The sequence below is a fragment of the Zonotrichia leucophrys genome, chromosome 23, assembly GCF_028769735.1.
Source record: "Zonotrichia leucophrys gambelii isolate GWCS_2022_RI chromosome 23, RI_Zleu_2.0, whole genome shotgun sequence".
Taxonomy (NCBI): Eukaryota; Metazoa; Chordata; class Aves; order Passeriformes; family Passerellidae; genus Zonotrichia; species Zonotrichia leucophrys.
This window is the reverse complement of record NC_088192.1, coordinates 5,871,773-5,885,802: the sequence shown is the minus strand read 5'-3', so window position 1 is coordinate 5,885,802 and position 14,030 is coordinate 5,871,773. Positions and strand designations below refer to the sequence as shown.

The window sequence follows — 14,030 nt, the reverse complement described above, 5'->3', positions numbered from 1 at the left end:
AGCAGCTTGGGGTGAGCCCAGTACGCCAAAAGTTGCTCTGAGCAGTTTTAGGTAACAGCATTGCTGCTTACCTGGGATTTTGCCTGCTCTTATTTCTGCAGTTGGATCTGAAGTTGCTCCTTCCCTTTTTTCCCCCTCTTTTTTTCCTTTTTTTGTCTCTTTTTTCCTCTTTTTTCCTTTTTTCCCTTTTTCTGCTGCAGATTTCAATGGGAGCATTGACAGAGCTGGAACAACGTGAGGGCTGATCTTTCCAGCATCACCAAGTTGGGATTTTTTATATCACTCCAAGCCAAACCCAGACTTTTCAGGACATCCCACAGCTCAAACCCTTGCTCTGGGATGGTGCCTGGTGCTGCTTGTGCCACATCCCAGAGCCTGGCACCCCAAACCCTGTGATGGGCACCTACATCCCCAGCTCTGATCTTGTGCTGGGGCCATCTGGGGATCTGGGCAGGGCTCTGTGTCCTGGTTTGAACAGCCAGGTGTCTGAAATGGAAAATGCAAACCCCCTCCCTCTAAATTGTTATAAATTTGAAATTAAGGGGCTCTCAGGCAAAGATATGGGAGCAGGAATAACAGTTCTTTATTAGGGAAATTAAAAATACAAATGCAATAGTACAAACAAAGCCCTGCCAGAGTGCGAGCAGGCCCTGGCACGCTGTGGCTCAGGCTGTGGCACAGCCCCATCCCATGGGGGCTCAGCCCTCCTGCAGTGCCAGCTGTGGCTCTGCTGCAGCAGGGATCCTGCACAAGGGGGGAGTTTTCCTCTGCAGCTCCAGGGCTGCTGCAGATGGGCCTGGGCTCCCTCTGGCCATGCAGGGCAGCAGAAAGCTGCTCCTCTGGCAATGCAGGGGGCAAAGGCTGCTGTGCTGTGCCAGGCTCAGATTGGATCCAGGTAGGAATGCTTGGCTCCTGCCCTGGGCGCAGCATCTGCCCATGGGATGCTGGAATTGGATCAGCCCTGCAGGGACACTCAGTGGCCATGGAGAGCAGAGATCTCCTGGAGGGAGGATTGGCTGTGGGAGAGATCAAGAAAACTGCCCCAAGAGCAGCAGAGAACTGCCCCAGCTCTGATGGGTAGGGACAGAACACACACCCCCGGGGCACTTCTTCCATATCCAACCCAGCACACTTCTCCAGAGGGAATCCAGAGCCTTGGTTGGTATCTGTGAATATGCCAGGGCTGGGGAGGGCTGTGAAAAGCAGAGAGCAGCTCCTAAAATCCCTTCTCTTTGTGGCCCGGAGGGTGCCCAAGCTCTGAGGTCACAGAGATGAAATGAGGGAGTTGTTGGTGTTTTTGCATTCAGAGTTATGAAATTCCTGTTTGAATGGACTGAAACACTGGGCAGCTGCAAGGAAAGGAGGCTCAGACTGGGAGTGAGACATGGATGGAGCCATGTGACAGAACACACAGCCCCAGCTGAACCTCAGCCCCTCTGCCAGCAGCAGAGCACGCTCAGCCCTGGCACTGAGGGGTTCAGGTGATCTTTGGCCCTTCCTTGCTGCCATCTGTTTGGGATGGAGCTGTCACCATCCGTCCTAGTGAAAGGAAGTTGTGATGGTTCGTGGATTTGATCTCAGGGTGCAAAAAGAACCGACACGGTACAAGGGCGTTTACAGTAATAATCAAAACAAATGCACCTTTATTGAATGACCACAGCAAAATGCAATAGAGGGATTAAGGGAGAGAAAAACTAGAGAAAGAGAGAGAAAAGAGAGAGAGAAAGAGGGGATAGAGCTACCAAACGTAGAGATGAAGTCCTTTGGTCCAGTCCAGTCGATGATCCGCCTGTTACATTGGGGAGATCTCAAAATCTCTCGCTAACTCAGAGGGTTTTATTATGATAACTCTGCTGGAAATTGCAAGGAAGGGGAAACAGACGCAATAAGGAAGAGATGTAACAGGTAATCCATGCTCTCAGCAGTAAACAAGAGCCATTGTTTTCTTGGTCCAGCAGTCACAACCTGCAGGCAAACATCTCGCTTTGGTCAGCTTGCCTCCCCCACACACCTGCCCCGGGCTGGGGGTTTCAGTCCCAGTCCTTGGAAGGAGCAGAGGGGCCTTTGCACATGGGGGTTCCATGTCTCAGTCCTTGACGGAGAGGCTCCTTCCATCTCAGTCTGTCTGTCACGGTGGTTGTAAAACAGGTGAGGGTCTTCTGTGGGGGGACCACCTGAAACTCAGGAGAAGTCCAGCCAGGCTGAGAGGTGGGACAGCTCCCAAGGCTGTGGTTGCAAAAAGGGCACGGTGCCCCTTCTTAGCATACAGCAAACAACACCTGTGAAAATAATAACTTAACACTGAGCTTTCAGGTCTCAGGGCCTTTGGCATGTGACTTTCTCCTTCAGAGCCAGAGATTTTAGACAGGGGCATCTTCTCTTCAGTGGTCCCCCAATGACAATCGTGAGGCAGATGAGGGAAAATTCGGACAGACTCTCACAGGAGCCACGAGCTGGGCTCAGGGGCTGAAAGCAGCAACCAGCAGAGAGAAAATCCCCCTGGGCCGGGCTCAGGGACATCTCAGGACAGCTCTGCTGCCTCCAGGTGCCACCAGGCGGGCCGGGGATGTCACCGGGCTCGTGTTGCCCGTGACAACCCGGGCTGGAGCTGCTTGCCAGGCACACACAGACACACGTGCACGGGTTGCCATAACAACCAGCCTGGAGTTTTTATGGATCCTGGGCTCTGTTTGCCAGCATCCACAGCACCTCCGTGGGGCTGCAATCCAGGAGAGGAAGTCCTGCCTCGGTGCTCTCCCTACCTCCAAAAAACCAGAGCGGTAAATCAGGAATGATGGGCAAAAAGTGTGGATTAATGATGGAGAAAGTGAGAAAGGAGAGTCAAAAATGTTATGGTGTTTTAAAGGATCCTGGGCTCTGTTTGTTATCCTCCCACCCCCCCCCAATAAAAATCAGGAATGAAGGGCAAAAAATGTGGATTGATGATGGGAAAAGAGAGTCAAAAAGGGTGTGGTGCTGTGCTGGTGTTTTAAAAAAGCGCTTTAAATCAGGAATGATGGGCAAAAATTGTGGATTGATGATGGAGAAAGTGGGAAAAGATAGTCAAAAAGGTTATGGCGCTGTGCCTATGTTTTAAAGGATCCTGGGCTCTTTCATTCTCTCATCCACCAAAAAAAAAAAAAACACCAAAAAAACAAACAGAGCCTTAAATCAGGAATGATGGGCAAAAAAATGTGGATTAATGATGGGAAAAGTGGGAAAAGAGAGTTGAAAAGGGTTCAGTGCTGTGCTGGTGTTTTAAAGGATCCTGGGCTCTGTTTGTTGTCCCTCTTCCACATTCAACCCCCCCAAAAAAACCCAACAAAACAGAGCCTTAAATCAGGAATTATGGGCAAACCGTGTGGATTAATGATGGAGAAAGTGGGAAAAGAGAGTCAAAAAGGGTTTGGTGTTGTGCTGGTGTTTTAAAGGATCCTGGGCTCTGTTTGTCATCCTCCAACCCACCCGCAATAAAACCAAAACAGAGCCTTAAATCAGGAATGAAGGGCAAAATGTGTGGATTAATGATAGAAAAAGGAATGGGAAAAGAGAGTCCCACAGGCTCAGTGCTGTGTTAGAAGCACAGGGAAAGCTGGGCTGGACATGCTGGGTTTGGTGTCCCCAGTCCAGTTCAGTGACAGTGCCAGCAGAGCCACTGGTGCCAGCAGCAGCTGCAGGTGACAAATCAGGGATGGAGATTCTGCCCTGGGCAGCCTCTGACCCAGCCTGACCCCGGCTAAAGCTGCCAGGCAGGAAGGGGACAGGGCTGGGACAGGGCTGGGACAGGAGGTGCCATCCCCAGCCTGGGCTGAGCCCCCAGCGTGGGCAGCAGGGAAAGGGGATTCTGCACCTCTGCCCTGCTCAGGTGATTCCCCACCTGCAGAACTGCTCCAGCCCTGGGACTCCAACATCAGCAGCTCCTGGAGCTGTTGGAGAGAGCCCAGAGGAGCCCCGGAGCTGCTGCAGGGCTGGAGCCCCTCTGGAGCCAGGCTGGGAGAGCTGGGGGTGCTGCCCTGGAGAGGAGAAGGCTCCAGGGAGAGCTCAGAGCCCTTGCAGGGCCTGAAGGGGCTCCAGGAGAGCTGCAGAGGGACTGGGGACAAGGATGGAGGGACAGGAGCCAGGGAATGGCTCCAGTGCCAGAGGAATGGCAGGGCTGGATGGGATCTTGGCAATTGGGAATTGTTCCCTGGCAGGGTGGGCAGGGGCTGGGCTGGAATTGCCAGAGCAGCTGTGGCTGCCCCTGGAGCCCTGGCAGTGCCCAAGGCCAGGCTGGACATTGGGGCTGGCAGCACCTGGCACAGTGGCAGGTGGCCCTGCCACAGCACTGGATGGGATTTAGGTCTCTTCCAACCCAAACCCATCCGTGGTTCAGCTGTACCACAATTCCATGATCACCAGCCTGGGCCCCACTCCCACCATAAATGGCATTTACTCTGGCATTAGGGATTGGCTGTAGCACCAGGTACCACCAGGTTTGCTCAGAGTGGCTTCAAGGGCAATCCCTTGCTCCTCCTGGGCTGGAGGAGCCCTTCCTGCAGGGATCCATCCCGGGATGTGGATCCCTTTCCTTCATGGCTCCATCCCAGCTCCTGGAGCCCTTCCTTCAGGGATACATCCTGGGATAGGGCAGCCCTTCCTGCAGGGATCCATCCCGTCTGGAGGAGCCCTTCCCACATGGATCCAGCCTGGGATGGAGGAGCCCTTCCTGCAGGAATCTGTCTTGAGATGTGGATCCCTTTCCTGCAGGGGTCCATCGTGAGATAGGGGAGTCCTTCCCACAGGGATCCACGAACCCTTTCCCTCAGTGATCTGTCCCGGGATGCAGAGCCCTTTTTGAATCCATCCCGGGATGCAGAGCCCTTCCTGCATGGATCCATCCCGGGATCCACGAGCCCTTTCCCGCATGGATCCATCCCGGGATGCGGATCCCTTTCTCTAATCCATCCCAGAATGTGGATCCCTTTCCCCCAGGGATCCCTCCTGGAATGGTGATCCCTTTCCTGCATGGACCCATCCCGGGATGCGGATGATCCCTTTCCTTCATGGATCCATCCCGGGATGCGATCCCTTTCCTTCATGGATCCCATCCAGCTCCGGGGCTCTGCTCTCCCTCCCTGGTGCCACTCCCGGGGCAGGGCGAGGCTGTGGAGCTCACAGGGAGCTCTGGAGCTCTGCAGAGCTGAGCTATTTCTGGAGCTGGAATGTGTGAGCGTCCAGCCTGGCTCCCTCCAAATGCTTCTGGAGGAGTGCAGGAGGTGAAACAGAGCAGCGCTGTGCCCGATCCAGCTTTTCCTTTTCCTTTTCCTTTTCCTTTTCCTTTTCCTTTTCCTTTTCCTTTTCCTTTTCCTTTTCCTTTTCCTTTTCCTTTTCCTTTTCCTTTTCCTTTTCTTTCCTTTTCCTTTTCCTTTTCCTTTCCTTTTCCTTTTCCTTTTCCTTTCCCTTTTCCTTTCCCTTTCCCTTTCCCTTTCCCTTTCCCTTTCCCTTTCCCTTTCCCTTTCCCTTTCCCTTTCCGCACCTTCCTTCCCTGCAGCTGTGGCCCCGGGCACTCAGAGGGATCCATCCCGGCCACCAGCAGGGTGGGGCAGGGACCAGAGGGTGTGTGCAGGTTTTGGGGCAGAAAAGTTCGGATTTGGGACAGAAAAGCTCGGGTTTGGGGCAGAAAAGCTCAGATTTGGGGCAGGCTTGGCAGCCCTGAGGAGCAGGGCAGTGCCACTTCGGGAAAGGAGGGACTGGGAGAAGGAAGGACAGGGAAGAGGGAAGCAGCAGAGCAAAGCATCACGGGAGCTGCTGCATCCCTGCTCCAGCTCCCCTACGGGTGGAGGGGCAGCAAAACCAGTTTGGATGGAGCTTGGGGCTCTGGTAACACTGGTCCAGATGCCATGGTGCCTGCCAGCAAGTTTAAAGTTCAAAGTTTATCCCATCTCATCCCTGCCATGACAGGGACACCTCCCACTGTCCCAGGTGGCTCCAGCCTGGCCTTGGGCACTTTCAGGGATCCAGGGGCAGCCACAGCTACTCTAGGAATCTGTGCCAGGCCTCAGCGCTTTTACATTTGGATGATGCCAAGGGGGAGAAGAGATGGGAGAGGGATGGAGGCGAGTGGAGTCACCCAGTGTCCCCTTGCTGCCACTCAGAGGGAAGAAAAGGGACAGGAGGAAGGAAAAGAAGCAGAATGATGGGCTGGGGGTTGTGCAATGAGTAACTGGAGTGGGAATTCTCTGTATCAGCCAGAGCTGGCAGATGTTTGCACACCCCTGTGTCCTTGTGTCCCTCCTGGAAGGTGACAGGCACAGGGGGCACCTGGAGCCTCTGAATTTCCTGCCTGGAGATTTGTGTGTGGAGTGAGAGGTTTGGGTAGTTTGTGAGTGCTCTGCCCTCAGGGAGCAGCATGGGGAGAAGCAGAGCAGGGCCGGGACCTGAGCTGGGGCTTTGTGATCTCTGCAAGAGGTCCCAGACCCTGTGCCCTCAGGGCTTTGGGGTGTGGGGATCCCAGACCCCATGCTCCCAGGGATTTGGGGTGTAGGGATCACAGACCCCATGCCCTCGGGGCTTTGGGGTAAAGCCCAGGCCTGGTTTGTGATGGTTTCTTTGCTTTCTGTGGGGTTCAGAGCTTTGGGATGTGGGGTTGACTGTGAGCTCCTGCTGGACACAGGGACAGCAAAGCCCCCAGGAGCATTAACAGAGCCTGGGCTCTTTGTTTATCACCCCAGGGACTGACTGAGTCCTGTCTGTGCTGCTGTGCCCTGGTGCTGAAGCCAACATTACCCACAGCCCCCCAGGCTGGGAAAATGTTTTTGTAGCATTTCCTTGCATTTTGTTTTAATACAGCTCCAAATTTAACCCAGGAATGTTTTTTTCCCTTAGCGCAGCATTGCTGGGTGGGGTGGTTTAAATTCACCTGTGCCTTCAGTTTGTGTCCCAGTGATTTCAGGCATTCTCAGTGCTCCCATTCAGCTTTTGTTTGTGCAGAGGAGCTTTTGCCATCACATTGTGAGGAGCTTTCTGCATTTCCTAGGAGCTCTGTGAGAGCCCAAATGCTTTCAGGAGAAGCCACAGATAAAGCAGCAGCTTTGAAATGATCTGATTTAATTGCTGGCAGCAGAAGGGATGGTGGGGGAGATGTTGGGAAGAGTTCCTGCCTAAAAGTGTTGATTCCATTAAATCCTCACAGTCTGACCTGCCTGGAGTTATTTCCTGCTGTGTAATGAGAAATATTAATTGAAAAAGGCAAAAAGAATAACCCTGGATGGGTGTGGGTGTGGATGAAGTTCTGCAGTGCCTCTTCCTGCATTCCCAGTCCCAGTCAGTGTCTTGGTTTGGAAAGACAGGAGTCTGCTAAGGAAGGCAGGAGCCTCCCCTGAAATGGAGAATGTAAACCCTGCCCACCCCTCCCAATTGCTATAAATTTTAAATTAAGGGGCTCTCAGGCAAAAAATATGGGAGCAGGAAATAACAGTTCTTTACTAGGGAAGAAAATAACAAGACAAAATAAACAATGCAGTGAACTAAACCAACACTGGCAGAGTCAGAACCCAGCCTGACACCCTGTGGGTCAGGCTGTTGGCAGCAGCCCCATTGGAATTGTGGCTCAGCCCTCCTGCAGTGTCAGGGCTGGTTCTGCTGGAGCAGGGATCCTGGAGAAAGGTGCAGTCTCTGCCTCTGAAGATCCAGGGGCAGAGGCAGCTGCTGTTCCTCTGGGCAATCCAGTGCAGAAGCCGTGCTGGTGTTCCAGAATCTCCAGATTCTATCCGGGTAGGAATGCTTGGCTCCTCCCTCTGGGCTCCCATCTCCCAATGGGATGCTGTAGTTCTTATCAGCCATGCAGGGACATTCAATAGCTGTTATCAGCAGGTGTCCCCTCCTGAGGGAGGAGTGATTGTGGTCACTCAAAGAGAGAGATAAAGCAAACTGCCCACTTGACAAAAGATAATCTGCCATACAGATGGTAATGGAAAACATCTTACATTGCAATCTGGAACAGTCAGCCACCACAGGGATGCCACCTCTGTCACCCCTGCAGTTTCCCCCCCTGGGGCTGGAGACACCTTCATGGATGGTGCCCTGTGGCAGCCTCCTCATCCTGCCCTTTTCCCTGTATCCAGGACAGGTTCTGGCTCATCCTGGCACTGTTCAAATCCAGGCTGGACATTGGGGCTTGAAGCATCTGGGACAGGGGACGTCTCCCTGCCATGGCAGGGGTGGCACTGGGTGGGATTTAAGGTCCCTTCCAACCCAAATCATTCTGGGATTTTGGGATTCCACGTTTCTGGGATTCTGTGAACTTTGTTAACCCAGCCCCAGCCTTTTCAACATTATTTTTCCTGGGCACCTTCCCACAACCTTTCCCATTTAATTCCCATTTACTTCTCTATTAAAGTTTAACCCCACTGAGGCTGGGAGTGCATGAACCATCCTTGACTGTGCCAGAGCCCAGGGAAGAGCTCAGCTTTATTTCCCTGCTCTGAATTATGCAGGATGGGGCTGAATTTGCACTCCCAGCCCTGAATTCCTCAGAATGGGGCTGAATTTGCAGTCCCAGCTCTGAATTACTCAGGATGGGGTTGAATTTGCACTCTGGGTCTGATTTTAGGAGAAGCAGAAGCCCCATCACCAGCCAGGCTCCCATGCCTGGTTCTTTGTGTCTCTGGAAATGGATCATTCCACGTGCAGAGAAAACTCTGCAGTTCTGCTCCTCCAAAATTATTTGCTTGCTAAAGAGAAGAGGAGAGCCCAGGGAAAAAAATGCCTAAAAGATAAAGATAAAGCCAAAATGGTTACAGAAGGGTTGATATAAGGAGGGAAAGGGCAAGCAGGGAAAATCCCTGAAGTGTGGATGGGATCAAGGAATAAAATCCCTGATTTGGGAACAAGGAATAAAATCCCTGATTTGAAAGCAAAGAATAAACTCCCTGATTTGGGAATGAGGAATAAACTCCATTATTTGGAAACAAGGAATAAAATCCCTGATTTTTGGAGAGGCTGTCCAAGCTACCTCATCTCACGAATGTCTCTTCTCTCCCACTCCAGGCACCCTTTTCCTATGAACACCTGAGTCTCCTCCGCCTCTCAGAGGATGCACCTGTAGCAGCTTTCCCACAGGTAAGAGCTCAGCCATGGCCACAGTGCCTGCTCCAGGGGATTTGGGAGTGTGGGGACCACAAAATCTGTGTTCTCAGGGATTTGGGATGTGGAGATCCCAGACCCTGTGCCCTCATGGCTTTGGGGTCAAGTCCAAGCCTGCTTTTGTGATGGTTTATTTGCTTTCTGTGGGGTTAGGGGCTTTGGGGGGTGTGGGGATCACAAACCCCATGCCTTCATGGATTTAGGATGTGGGGATGACAGACCCTGTACCCCCAGGGCTTTGGGGTCAAGCCCAGGCCTGGTTTTGCGATGGTTTCTTTGCTTTCTGTGGGGTTCAGGGCCTTGGGGTGTGGGGATCACAGACCCCATGCCCTCAGGGATTTGGGGTGTGGGATAACATTCCCATGCCTCATCGCTTTGGGGTCAAGCCCAGGCCTGGTTTTGCGATGGTTTCTTTGCTTTCTGTGGGGTTCAGGGCCTTGGGGTGTGGGGATCACAGACCCCATGCCCTCAGGGATTTGGGGTCAAGCCCAAGCCTACTTTTGTGATGGTTTCTTTGCTTTCTTGTGGGGTTCAGGGCTTTGTGGTGTGGGGATCACAGACCCCCTGCCCTCAGGGCTTTGGGGTCAAGCCCAGGCCTGGTTTTGTGATGGTTTCTTTGCTTTCTGTGGGGTTCAGGGCTTTGGGAGATGGGGATCACAAACCCTGTGCCCTCAGGGATTTGGGGTGTGGGGATCACGGTCCCTGTGCTCCCAGGGCTTTGGGGTCAACCCAGGCCTGGCTTGTGATGGATTCTTTGCTTTCTGTGGAGTTCAAGGGTTTTGGGGGTGTTGGGATAACATTCCCTGTGCCCTCAGGGCTTTGGGAGCATGGAGATCACAAACCCCTAAAAGCCCTCAGGAATTTGGAGAGTTGGGATCACAGTCCTTGTGCTCCCAGGGCTTTGAGTTCATGCCCAGGCCTAGTTTTGTGATGGTTTCTTTGTTTTCTGCGGGATTCAGGGCTTTGGAGTGTGGGGATCACAGACCCCGTGTCCTCAGGGATTTAGGGTCAAGCCCAGGCCTGGTTTTGTGATGGCTTCTTTGCTTTCTGTGGGGTTTAGGGCCTTGGGTGTGAGGGTATCACAGATCCCATGCCCTCGGGGATTTGGGGTGTGGGTATCACAGATCCCATGCCTTCAGGGCTTTGGGGTGTGGGTATCACAGATCCTGTGCCCTCAGGGATTTGGGAGTGTGAAGATCACAAACCCCCAAAGCCTTCAGGAATTTGGGCTGTGGAGATCACAAACCCTGTGCCTTCAGGGCTTTGAGGTATGGGGATCACAGACTCTGTGCTCCCAGGGCTTTGGGGTCAAGCCCAGGCCTGGTTTTTGATGAGTTCTTTGCTTTCTGTGGGGTTCAGGGCCTTGGGATTGTGGGGATAACACTCCTCATGCCCTCATGGCTTTGGGGTCAAGCCCAGGCCTGGTTTTGTGACAGGTTCTTTGTTTTCCTGTGGGTTTTCTGCCCATCTGAGGTGGCACAGCCCCAGGGGTTTGCAGTTCCTAGAACAGGCATTGGTGACTGAGCATTAAATGATGTTTTGAGGGGTAAGGACTGGTCCGGATTTGGTTTTTCACTTTGTTTCTGCTGACAGAGGGCTCTGCTTTCGTTTGTAGGTGATCCTATCCAGGTGATTTTCTGGTCCCAGCAGCCAGGAGTGGTTTGCAGGGTGAGAGTAGAGCTGGCAACTCCTTCTGCTGTGATTTTCCTCCTGGCTCTTCACCCAGCAGCTGAAAACGTCAAATATTGAGAAACAGAAGCTGCTGCTGGGTCTCTCCCCTTGATCATGACCAGCAGTTCCCAAATCCCACCTCCCCTGCAGCTTTTCTTTTCCCCTGGCAAACTTCATTAAATCTCTTCATTTGCTGCTGAAGTTTTGCCTTCCTGGGGGATGCTGCCTGCCCAACTTTGGGAGAAGTTTGTGGGAATAAATTGCTGCTCATGGAGCTCTTGTAAATCCTGGTGCTGCTGGGCATGGGTGTAATCTTCCCCAGGACATTTTAGGGACTCAATTCCAGGTCTGGCGCTGGTGTTGGGTGGATTTTAAGGACTGAGAATCACTTGGCTGATGTGAGCCAGAGTGGAAAATGGGATTGTTTGGGGATTGTTTGGAGCTTTTTCCACAGGGATACCTGTCCCCTGGCTGCAGCCAGGCTGTGGGGAATTTTCCCAGGTAAAATGTGCTGGCACAGGATGGAAAGCTGGGGATGGGCCATGCTGGGGAAGCTGTTCCTGCTGCTGGCCCTGCAGAAGGCACAGCTGGTTTAGGCAGGACTTGAGGGTGATCAGGGTTGAGCACTAATTGCAGGGGACAGGTTGTGCTCCCTGGGAGCAGCAGTGACAGCTCAGGGCCACCTGCACCAACACTTAAAGCTGATTATCCCTCGACCTTTCCCTTCCCGAGTTCTCCTTGCAGTGTCCCCTCAGCCAGGCCTGCCTCCTGCCCTCCATCCCCGGCGGCAGAGGGACAATAAACCCACAATAAACCCACAATAAACTCAATAAATTCATCTGCTGTGTCGTCTGGCCTCCCCACACCCCTCCCCGCCATCCTTTTTGGCAATCTGTCATTCCGAATTCTGGTGCGGGGCCAGGAGCTGAGTGAAAACTCCTCGGGCAGCTGGAGCGCGACACAATGGGGTTTAAATGGGGTTTAAATGGGGTTTAAATGGGGTTTAGCGTGTTTGTAAACAACTGCGAGGAGCGGGGCCCGCCCAGACAGAGCCAGTGAGAGCAGAATTAATTCCCCAGCGGGCAGGGAAAAGGGGAAACATCCCCATTGGTGTGGTCCCCGCCAGCTTCGGAGTGTCACCAAGGCCACCGAGCACTGGGCTGGCCATTCCCGGATGGTGGCACGGCTGGAGATGAACAGGGACAGCTGGAGGAGCTGAGAGGGCAGGGATGCTCCAGGGATGCTCCGAGGATGCTCCTGGGATGCTCCGGTTCGGTGTCAGCTCGCCTTGGAGACCAGCTTGCAGGGAGGAAAGATCAGTGAAGGGAATGAAAGCTTCTGGCCTGTCAAAATAGCCCCGTTTCTCTCGAATTCACACAGCTTGTTCCTGGTGGAGAAGAAAAAAAACCCAACCAAAAATAGTTTAGTTGTTTCTTTGCAACGGGAATTTTAAAAATCTTTTACTGAGAAGGGAACAACAGGGAGAGGGTAAAAAGCTGTAGTTGGAGCACGTGGTTTGGATGATCCCAGGTCATTAATTTTGATGAAAAAAACTGAATTTCCAGGGATTTCCCACTCTGCTGCTGAGGGCTGTGAGGGGAGCAGGGCTGACACCAGGAGATCACTGACTGCACCCACAGGAGTTCTTCTAGAGGGGAAATGAGAGAAAAAAACCCTGAAATGAAGCCCTTGGTGTGGACAGAGCCAACCCTGAAGGTCTGGGCTGCTCCTCCGGGGCGGCTGCAGCCTCTCCCTGCCCTGAGCACCCAGAGAGCAGCAATTGGCACTGCAGATCCCAGAGCCATCCAATTAATGAACTCATCACGTGCTGGGATTACATTTTATTAAATTTTGGAAGCAGAGTAATGGAGATGAAATGTAAGCAAAGGTTGGGAAGGGGAAGGAGAGGCTGTGCCACACAGGTGCCTCCAGCCCTGGTGGCCTTTGGTGCTGAGGGGTGATCAGGTTATCCTCAGGTAACTGCAGGGGATGGATGAGAGAATCCCAGAACAGGATCACAGAATATCCAGAGTGGGAAGGGACCCACAGGTGTGAAAAATGATTCTCACCATCAAAAATGTAAAAGGTTTATTGAAACCTTATCAGAAATACAACAGCAGACTAAATAGAGAAAATATCACAGCACCAGGAGCAGAGGATGTTCCCCACCATGTGCTCACCCACACCATGGAGGTTTCACCTTTTAACCCTTTGACCCCCCCAAAGTTCTGTCCATGATTCCTCCTTCCCTGCCCAGGGTGGAGATCACTGCCTGACACCTGGATGGGGGGCAGCTGTTGCCATGGGAACGAGTGACCCTCCCAAATGTCCCAAACCCAGGGCACCCCTGAGAGCAACACAAGGGGGTGAAACACAACTATAAATCTATAGAACTGCTCTTGACATAGATACATGATATTTGCCTTTTAATTGTGAGAATCAGGCATGGCATTGCTCATCTGTCACACAGGGATCATCCAGTCCAACCCTGGCCCTGCCCAGACCCCCCAACAACCCCACCCTGGCCATCCCTGCAGCACTGCCCAAATTTCTCCCCCATCCTTCATCTCCCCCATCCCTCACTCTCACACAATCATGGAATGTGCTGAGCTGGAAGGGACCCACAGGGATGATCAATCCCAAAGCCAAACCCTGCCCAGAGCCCCCAGCAAGCCCAGCCTGGGCATCCCTGGAGCTGTGGCAGCCTCGGGGCCGTGCCCATTGCCTGGGCAGCCTGGGCAGTGCCAGCACCCTCTGGGGGAAGAGCCTTGCCCTGATCTCCAGCCTGAGCTGCCCTGGCCCAGCCCCAGCCGTGCCCTGGCTGCTGTCCCTGTCCCAGAGCAGAGATGGGAGCTGCCCCTCGGGAGGAGCTGCAGATCCCTGAGCTCTGCCCTCAGTGTGCCCTGCTCCAGCTGCACACACCCCCACACACATGATTTCTCTCCAGCCAGGGAGCTTCTGCTTTCCTTAACCAGTTGCTCTGGATTTTACTGACCCCTCTCTCTCTCCTGCAAGCCGGGCACTTCTGGCCATGAATTCCCTGATCCCATTGGAAGTGAAAATAAAGTTTTTTTTCCTTTCCCCCTGATTCTTTGCTGGCAAAATGTCATGCTCTATCCACCCCTGCCTATTTCTCTGTGGTGAGGGACATCAGCTCTGTATTTACTGCCTTCAAACTGATTTAGGGTCTGCTGGGATGGAAATTGAAGTCACTGCTCACATGTTGCACCTCAGCT

The 14,030-nt window shown here is 53.0% G+C and overlaps 1 protein-coding gene across 3 annotated transcripts in view; it reads left to right on the top strand.

The window, feature by feature from the left end:
* The window catches only part of HIVEP3 (HIVEP zinc finger 3), a 306,678-nt gene that overhangs the window by 130,618 nt on the left and 162,030 nt on the right, over nt 1–14,030 (top strand). For all 3 annotated transcript variants that reach the window (XM_064731316.1, XM_064731317.1, XM_064731319.1), the window contains one exon: nt 9,028–9,099. The gene's annotated coding sequence lies outside the window, so the exon portion shown is untranslated. The remainder of the gene's footprint in view (nt 1–9,027; nt 9,100–14,030) is intronic.